Source organism: Rhinichthys klamathensis, unplaced genomic scaffold (assembly GCF_029890125.1).
Source record: "Rhinichthys klamathensis goyatoka isolate OS25496 unplaced genomic scaffold, OSU_Roscu_1.1 h1tg000001l_1, whole genome shotgun sequence".
Taxonomy (NCBI): domain Eukaryota; kingdom Metazoa; phylum Chordata; class Actinopteri; order Cypriniformes; family Leuciscidae; genus Rhinichthys; species Rhinichthys klamathensis.
The window spans coordinates 357,037-367,346 of record NW_026606555.1 but is presented as its reverse complement, the minus strand read 5'-3'; positions in this window follow the sequence as shown (position 1 = coordinate 367,346).

Below are 10,310 nucleotides of genomic sequence, written 5' to 3'. Positions count from 1 at the left end.
GAATACACACACACACACACACACACCAGACACACGTCAGCAGCGTCTTACGTCACACACACACACACACACACACACACACACCAGACACACGTCAGCAGCGTCTTATGTCAGCAGCGGCACTGAACGCGGATCCACAACAGAACCAGAATACACACACACACACACACACCAGACACACGTCAGCAGCGGCACTGAACGCGGATCCACAACAGAACCAGAATACACACACACACACACACACCAGACACACGTCAGCAGCGTCTTACGTCAGCAGCGGCACTGAACGCGGATCCACAACAGAACCGGAATACACACACACACACACACACACCAGACACACGTCAGCAGCGTCTTACGTCAGCGGCGGCACTGAACGCGGATCCACAACAGAACCGGAATACACACACACACACACACACACACACACCAGAGACACGTCAGCGGCGGCACTGAAGGCGGATCCACAACAGAACCGGAACACACACACACACACCAGACACACGTCAGCCGCGGCACTGAACGCGGATCCACAACAGAACCGGAACACAATACAATGCTGAATAAAGTCCTAGTTTTTGTTATTTTTGGACCAAAATGTATTTTCGATGCTTCAACACACTCTAACTAACCCACTGATGTCACATGGACTAACCCACTGATGTCACATGGACTAACCCACTGATGTCACATGGACTAACCCACTGATGTCACATGGACTACTCTGATGATGTCTTTATTTCCTTTCTGGACAAGGACAGTATACCGTACATACATTTACAATGGAGGGACAGAAAGCTCTCGGACTAAATCTAAAATATCTTAAACTGTGTCCCGAAGATGAACGGAGGTCTGACGGGCTTGGGACGACATGAGGGAGAGTCATTAATGACATCATTTTCATTTTTGGGTGAACTAACCCTTTAATGTTACATTAAATCCCACATTAAAACAGAGGCATCTAATCCGTGTAGTTCTCGCCGTTTCACAGTCTTTGTGGAGAGAATTGCATTGAACGCAACAGGAGATTAGATACCGAGTTCTGTAGGTCCTTCTGCTCCTTTACCCACACCTTATGACAGAAGAAGAGGCGGGTTCATGTGTAAAACACGTTTAGATTTTTATTATTTTTTAATATGAAATGTTCTGGTAGCGGTGTTTCTTCAGTATTCATTCATTCAGCAGTATTCATTCAGCAAAACAAATTGCAGTCCGCAGACAGACCCATCTCCAGCTTTGACCCATCTCCAGGGCTTTGACCCATCTCCAGAGCTTTGACCCATCTCCAGAGCTTTGACCCATCTCCAGCTTTGACCCATCTCCAGAGCTTTGACCCATCTCCAGAGCTTTGACCCATCTCCAGAGCTTTGACCCATCTCCAGCTTTGACCCATCTCCAGAGCTTTGACCCATCTCCAGCTTTGACCCATCTCCAGAGCTTTGACCCATCTCCAGAGCTTTGACCCATCTCCAGAGCTTTGACCCATCTCCAGAGCTTTGACCCATCTCCAGCTTTGACCCATCTCCAGAGCTTTGACCCATCTCCAGCTTTGACCCATCTCCAGAGCTTTGACCCATCTCCAGAGCTTTGACCCATCTCCAGAGCTTTGACCCATCTCCAGCTTTGACCCATCTCCAGAGCTTTGACCCATCTCCAGAGCTTTGACCCATCTCCAGAGCTTTGACCCATCTCCAGAGCTTTGACCCATCTCCAGAGCTTTGACCCATCTCCAGAGCTTTGACCCATCTCCAGAGCTTTGACCCATCTCCAGAGCTTTGACCCATCTCCAGAGCTTTGACCCATCTCCAGAGCTTTGACCCATCTCCAGAGCTTTGACCCATCTCCAGAGCTTTGACCCATCTCCAGAGCTTTGACCCATCTCCAGAGCTTTGACCCATCTCCAGAGCTTTGACCCACAGCGGTTTTGCCCGCGCATGCGTATTTTGTCGTGAGACTGAGAGCGTGCACATCGTGACACATTTTTATTTTTTTACTTCTTGGTGTAATTGCGCTTGTATAATTTATTATTATGCAAATTTTTGGTGTTTGGACATAAATGTGTGTTGAACTTGGCAGTGTGTGTACACAACCACCGTACAGTGGTAAAAATCCACTTCTTAAATCCCCATAAATCATAAGCAGTGTCTCCCAACGACCTGTTTTCAGAACGCGGCTTTAGTGACGTCACTACAGCCACAGGCCCCGCCCACGAGCGTTGACAGACACTTCCGGGACCAGCCCAGATCGAGTCGACAGCTGAGAGTTGTACACATCCGCCATCGCTGCACTGGCGAGGATGTTTCCCAAGCGTTGTCGGTGTTGTGTAGCTGGATGTATTAATCCACATAGCTCTATCTATTTACTCCCGAAATCTGAGGCGCTGAAAACGAGGTGGATTAATTTTGTTTTTGAAGAAAATGCTCCCTCAACCAAAATTCGGTTATGTCTGCTCGAATCATTTTACACCGGACTGCTTTTTGAACGAGGCTCCGTATAAAGCAGGTTTTGCAAAAAACCTGCTCCTGAAGGATGTAGCAGTGCCAACTGTTCGTGATCCAGCTACACATCTAGAAGTTAGTATTACGCGTTTGTTTTCCAAATTGCCTTTTCATTTGTCAAGCTCATAATATGTTAGACTTAAAGTTTGTGATTGCACCATGAGTCCAGCTTTGTAATCGCGCTGATAGTGGAATCTGTATATGACAGCACACCAGAACAGAGCAGCCAAACGAGAGATATTGCTTGCCAGACAGACACAAATAAGTCTGAAAGTGGCTGCTCTTAAAGGGAAACACACTAAAACAGTGCGTTCAAATAATTGTTTTACATCTTGTGAAAAGGGGCATAATAGGTCTCCTTTAAAGTGAATGATGGTAATGGTAAAATAATGGTATGTCCGCACTAAAATGTAAATTAAATTGTATTCTTGGTTATGTCAAGATATTATATATATATATATATATATATATATAATATGCTATATATTATATAATATACTCACACTCTCAGCCTGTTTGAAATGAAGTTTTATTTGTGTTCAAGTTTACGCATTAACCCACGGCAGAATTAATTAACTTAAATTAATTCTTCACCTCTGGGAAGATGAATGTGTATTTAATATTGGTCATTTATATAGTAGAAATGTGACATTATTTTTTAAATTGAAGCATTCTAGACTGAGAAAATGCAGAAAATGTATTTTTTTACTCATGTGGCTGAAAGACAACAACTCCCAGAATGCACTTGTTTTGCTGCCCGCCTACCGGTTACAGGCGGCAGTGTCCGAAACATTGGTACAAAATAACGTTAGACTTGCTTTGATACATCGTGACTCTATAAATCGTGAGTTAGTTGATACATTTCCATCGAAATGGTGCTAAATTGCGTTGTACCGGGATGTACAACCAAAACCAGGAAAGGACAAATAGTAAGTTTCCATCATTTGCCGATAAAAAGTTTGGATCGATGTAAACAGTGGCTGCGGGCTATCAAACATCCGAAGTTTGGAGAGGACACCGATATGGAAAACCTGAAAACCCGTAGCATTTGCAGTCGCCATTTCAAGCAGGAAGACGAGGCTGAATCCAGCTTCTTATTCGCAGCTTCTTATTGACGCTATCCGTTCCACCTTAAATGACGCGAACTTCCGCGTTTGCTGGCTTCTTATTGACGCTCAACTTAGGGACCGTGCGGTTTTCTCTTTTTCGCGTTTTTAAAGGGATTCTGTTACTTTTGGGTCTATATTCCGAATAAAATGATAATAAAAAATGTTTAAAAGCAAATAACACTGATATATCAGCGAAAATGGACTGTACAAATATTAAAGCACATAAATATAATTAGGCTACATTATTCTTTAATTATTGTATGTCATCAGCTCAATTTAGGGACCGTGTGGTTTTTCACTTATTCACACTTATTAGAGACCCTGTTTGTATTGTTTATATTTTTCCAGAAAAGAATAATAAAGTATTTTGAAAGGTAAATAAATAATAATAACACATAAATGTCTGTTAAAATATAATTAGGCCTACATTATTCTTTAATTATTGCAAATAACATCATTTGAATGTATTCAATACATGTTTTTTTAAATTATTATTATTATTATTACAAATTAGAATTTCACAAGGTACTGAGATTATGCTCCAGCTTGGATCCAGCCTCTTATGAAGACTTCAGATGACCCAGCACATTTGAATAGATGAAACCCTTGCAAGGACTCCAGAACATCAAACATGAATGATTATACAAAATGATCTATTTATAATTGCTTTAACACATTAATTTTGCTTAGATGCATATATGATATTTGTAAATACTATAATTTGTGGTATCTTATAACTGTACTTTCTGATATCATCTCATTAAATCCTATTGTGGTTTTGTAACATAGAAACCTGCATTTTCTGTAAAGCTGCCTTGAAATTATATGTATTGTGAAAAGGGTTATACAAATGACTGTATGAATTAAATTCAATTGCATTGACTTGAAAGTGCCATTGCATGGTTACTGTACATTAGAAAGATATGGACCCAATCTGACAAAATACAGAAGAGTTATCACATTGTTGGCCTATTTGGTTTTACTGATGTTTTACCCTGTATCTGCTTGAATATAATCATGCACAATTTCACGTTTTACTGTATAAAAAGCCATTGCATTGTTGGCTCAATTGGGGGCTCTATATCTTAGCTGTATTTGATGGAATTTTTTAATTTTGCACTTTAGACAGTGCACAATAAGCCGCCTAATGCATTTCTGCCCATTTCGTGGCGCTGTTTCTCGGCCGCCTCAGAGGGTGCGTTAAATTTGACATTGTCCCATTAGACTAGAGCTCGAACTCTGACGAAATCCACATTTTTAGCAGTTTTTACTGTAGAATTTTTTTTTAATGAATTTTTGAATTTTGTACTTTAGACAGTGCACAATAAGCCGCCTAATGCATTTCTGCCCATTTCGTGGCGCTGTTTCTCGGCCGCCTCAGAGGGTGCGTTAAATTTGACAAAGTCCCATTAGACTAGAGCTCCTACTCTAACGAAATCCAAATTTTGAGCAGTTTTTACTGTAGAATTTTATTTTAATGAATTTTTGAAGTTTGCTTTTTACAGTGCACAATAAGCCGCCTAATGCATTTTCTGCCCAATCTGCGGCGCTGTTTCTCGGCTGCCTCAGAGGGTGCGTTAAATTTGACATTGTCCCATTAGACTAGAGCTCCTACTCTAACGAAATCCAAATTTTGAGCAGTTTTTACTGTAGAATTTTATTTTAATGAATTTTTTAATTTTGCTTTTTACAGTGCACAATAAGCCGCCTAATGCATTTTCTGCCCATTCTGCGGCGCTGTTTCTCGGCCGCCTCAGAGGGTGCGTTAAATTTGACAAAGTCCCATTAGACTAGAGCTCCTACTCTGACGAAATCCACATTTTGAGCAGTTTTTACTGTAGAATGTTTTTTTAATGAATTTTTGAATTTTGTACTTTAGACAGTGCACAATAAGCCGCCTAATGCATTTCTGCCCATTTCGTGGTGCTGTTTCTCGGCCGCCTCAGAGGGTGCGTTAAATTTGACATTGTCCCATTAGACTAGAGCTCCTACTCTGACGAAATCCACATTTTGAGCAGTTTTTACTGTAGAATTTTTTTTTAATGAATTTTTGAATTTTGCACTTTAGACAGTGCACAAAAAGCTGCCTAATGCATTTTCTGCCCATTTCGTGGCGCTGTTTCTCGGCCGCCTCAGAGGGTGCGTTAAATTTGACAAAGTCCCATTAGACTAGAGCTCCTACTCTGACGAAATCCACATTTTGAGCAGTTTTTACTGTAGAATTTTATTTTAATGAATTTTTTAATTTTGCTTTTTACAGTGCACAATAAGCCGCCTAATGCATTTTCTGCCCATTCTGCGGCGCTGTTTCTCGGCCGCCTCAGAGGGTGCGTTAAATTTGACAAAGTCCCATTAGACTAGAGCTCCTACTCTGACGAAATCCACATTTTGAGCAGTTTTTACTGTAGAATTTTTTTTTAATGAATTTTTGAATTTTGTACTTTAGACAGTGCACAATAAGCCGCCTAATGCATTTCTGCCCATTTCGTGGCGCTGTTTCTCGGCCGCCTCAGAGGGTGCGTTAAATTTGACAAAGTCCCATTAGACTAGAGCTCCTACTCTGACGAAATCCACATTTTGAGCAGTTTTTACTGTAGAATGTTTTTTTAATGAATTTTTGAATTTTGCACTTTAGACAGTGCACAATAAGCTGCCTAATGCATTTTCTGCCCATTTCGTGGCGCTGTTTCTCGGCCGCCTCAGAGGGTGCGTTAAATTTGACAAAGTCCCATTAGACTAGAGCTCCTACTCTAACGAAATCCACATTTTGAGCAGTTTTTACTGTAGAATTTTATTTTAATGAATTTTTGAAGTTTGCTTTTTACAGTGCACAATAAGCCGCCTAATGCATTTTCTGCCCAATCTGCGGCGCTGTTTCTCGGCTGCCTCAGAGGGTGCGTTAAATTTGACATTGTCCCATTAGACTAGAGCTCCTACTCTGACGAAATCCACATTTTGAGTAGTTTTTACTGTAGAATTTCTTTTTAATGAATTTTTGAATTTTGCACTTAAGACAGTGCACAATAAGCTGCCTAATGCATTTTCTGCCCATTTCGTGGCGCTGTTTCTCGGCCGCCTCAGAGGGTGCGTTAAATTTGACAAAGTCCCAATAGAGTAGAGCTACTCTAACGAAATCCAAATTTTGAGCAGTTTTTACTGTAGAATTTTTTTTTGTATGAATTTTTTACCTTGACATGTTAAACATAGCTTGACTAGATACCTGTTAAAGAGAATAATCATGCTTTACACAGGTTGCAGTGAGAATACACAATCAATTATTGCTACAGGTGCAGCTTAAATAGAACATCACATGGCATGGACACATGACAAACACACCTGAGAGGATTCCACAATAATTGGGAGCACACTCATTAACCAATCAATCAATTAACATGACACATTACACAATGCACAAATACGCCTTTCTGCAGTGTGTTATGAGTTCAAAGCTTCACAAAACAATAATTCCACAGTAAAAACTGCTCCAGATTTGGATTTCAATAGGAACAGCTGTCCTATAACGGGACAATGTCCACTTTAACGCACCCTCTGAGGCGGCCGAGAAACAGCGCAGCCAAATGGGCCTAAGGCGCAATACGCCTCTTTGTGCATTGGGTTATGTAAAGTTCAAAGCTTCACAAAACAATAATTCCACAGTAAAACTGCTCAAGATTTGGATTTCATTAAGAACAGCTGTCCTATAACGGGACAATGTCCACTTTAACGCACCCTCTGAGGCGGCCGAGAAACAGCGCCACCAATTGGGCCTAAGGCGCAATACGCTCTGTGCATTGTGAAAAGTCAAGTCCAAAGCTTCATAAAACAATAATTCCACAGTAAAACTGCTCAAGATTTGGATTTCATTAAGAACAGCTGTCCTATAACGGGACAATGTCCACTTTAACGCACCCTCTGAGGCGGCCGAGAAACAGCGCCACCAATTGGGCCTAAGGCGCAATACGCTCTGTGCATTGTGAAAAATCAAGTCCAAAGCTTCATAAAACAATAATTCCACAGTAAAAAAAATCTACAGTAAAACCTGTTTAAAATGTGGATTTCGTTAGAGGAGTAGCTCTACTATAATGGGACAATGTCAAATTTAACGCACCCTCTGAGGCAGCCGAGAAACAGCGCCGCAGAATGGGCAGAAAATGCATTAGGCAGCTTATTGTGCACTGTAAAAAGCAAAATTCAAAAATTCATTAAAATAAAATTCTACAGTAAAAACTGCTCAAAATTTGGATTTCATTAGAGTAGGAGCTCTAGTCTAATGGGACTTTGTCAAATTTAACGCACCCTCTGAGGCGGCCGAGAAACAGCGCCACGAAATGGGCAGAAAATGTATTAGGCGGCTTATTGTGCACTGTAAAAAGCAAACTTCAAAAAATTCATTAAAAAAAAAATCTACAGTAAAAACTGCTCAAAATTTGGATTTCGTTAGAGTAGGAGCTCTAGTCTAATGGGACTTTGTCAAATTTAACGCACCCTCTGAGGCGGCCGAGAAACAGCGCCACGAAATGGGCAGAAAATGCATTAGGCAGCTTATTGTGCACTGTCTAAAGTGCAAAATTCAAAAATTCATTAAAAAAACATTCTACAGTAAAAACTGCTCAAACTGTGGATTTCGTCAGAGTAGGAGCTCTAGTCTAATGGGACTTTGTCAAATTTAACGCACCCTCTGAGGCGGCCGAGAAACAGCGCCACGAAATGGGCAGAAAATGCATTAGGCAGCTTATTGTGCACTGTCTAAAGTGCAAAATTCAAAAATTCATTAAAAAAAAATTCTACAGTAAAAACTGCTCAAAATGTGGATTTCGTCAGAGTAGGAGCTCTAGTCTAATGGGACAATGTCAAATTTAACGCACCCTCTGAGGCGGCCGAGAAACAGCGCCACGAAATGGGCAGAAATGCATTAGGCGGCTTATTGTGCACTGTCTAAAGTACAAAATTCAAAAATTCATTAAAAAAAAAATCTACAGTAAAAACTGCTAAAAATGTGGATTTCGTCAGAGTTCGAGCTCTAGTCTAATGGGACAATGTCAAATTTAACGCACCCTCTGAGGCAGCCGAGAAACAGCGCCGCAGAATGGGCAGAAAATGCATTAGGCAGCTTATTGTGCACTGTAAAAAGCAAAATTCAAAAATTCATTAAAATAAAATTCTACAGTAAAAACTGCTCAAAATTTGGATTTCGTTAGAGTAGGAGCTCTAGTCTAATGGGACTTTGTCAAATTTAACGCACCCTCTGAGGCGGCCGAGAAACAGCGCCACGAAATGGGCAGAAAATGCATTAGGTAGCTTATTGTGCACTGTCTAAAGTGCTAAATTTAAAAATTAATTAAACAAAAATTCTACAGTAAAAACTCCTCAAAATGTGGATTTCGTCAGAGTAGGAGCTCTAGTCTAATGGGACTTTGTCAAATTTAACGCACCCTCTGAGGCAGCCGAGAAACAGCGCCACGAAATGGGCAGAAAATGCATTAGGCAGCTTTTTGTGCACTGTCTAAAGTGCAAAATTAAAAAATTCATTAAAAAAAAATTCTACAGTAAAAACTGCTCAAAATGTGGATTTCGTCAGAGTAGGAGCTCTAGTCTAATGGGACAATGTCAAATTTAACGCACCCTCTGAGGCGGCCGAGAAACAGCGCCACGAAATGGGCAGAAAATGTATTAGGCGGCTTATTGTGCACTGTAAAAAGCAAACTTCAAAAATTCATTAAAAAAAAATTCTACAGTAAAAACTGCTCAAAATGTGGATTTCGTCAGAGTAGGAGCTCTAGTCTAATGGGACAATGTCAAATTTAACGCACCCTCTGAGGCGGCCGAGAAACAGCGCCGCAGAATGGGCAGAAAATGCATTAGGCAGCTTATTGTGCACTGTAAAAAGCAAAATTCAAAAATTCATTAAAATAAAATTCTACAGTAAAAACTGCTCAAAATTTGGATTTCATTAGAGTAGGAGCTCTAGTCTAATGGGACTTTGTCAAATTTAACGCACCCTCTGAGGCGGCCGAGAAACAGCGCCACGAAATGGGCAGAAAATGTATTAGGCGGCTTATTGTGCACTGTAAAAAGCAAACTTCAAAAAATTCATTAAAAAAAAAATCTACAGTAAAAACTGCTCAAAATTTGGATTTCGTTAGAGTAGGAGCTCTAGTCTAATGGGACTTTGTCAAATTTAACGCACCCTCTGAGGCGGCCGAGAAACAGCGCCGCAGAATGGGCAGAAAATGCATTAGGCGGCTTATTGTGCACTGTCTAAAGTGCAAAATTAAAAAATTCCATCAAATACAGCTAAGATATAGAGCCCCCAATTGAGCCAACAATGCAATGGCTTTTTATACAGTAAAACGTGAAATTGTGCATGATTATATTCAAGCAGATACAGGGTAAAACATCAGTAAAACCAAATAGGCCAACAATGTGATAACTCTTCTGTATTTTGTCAGATTGGGTCCATATCTTTCTAATGTACAGTAACCATGCAATGGCACTTTCAAGTCAATGCAATTGAATTTAATTCATACAGTCATTTGTATAACCCTTTTCACAATACATATAATTTCAAGGCAGCTTTACAGAAAATGCAGGTTTCTATGTTACAAAACCACAATAGGATTTAATGAGATGATATCAGAAAGTACAGTTATAAGATACCACAAATTATAGTATTTACAAATATCATATATGCATCTAAGCAAAA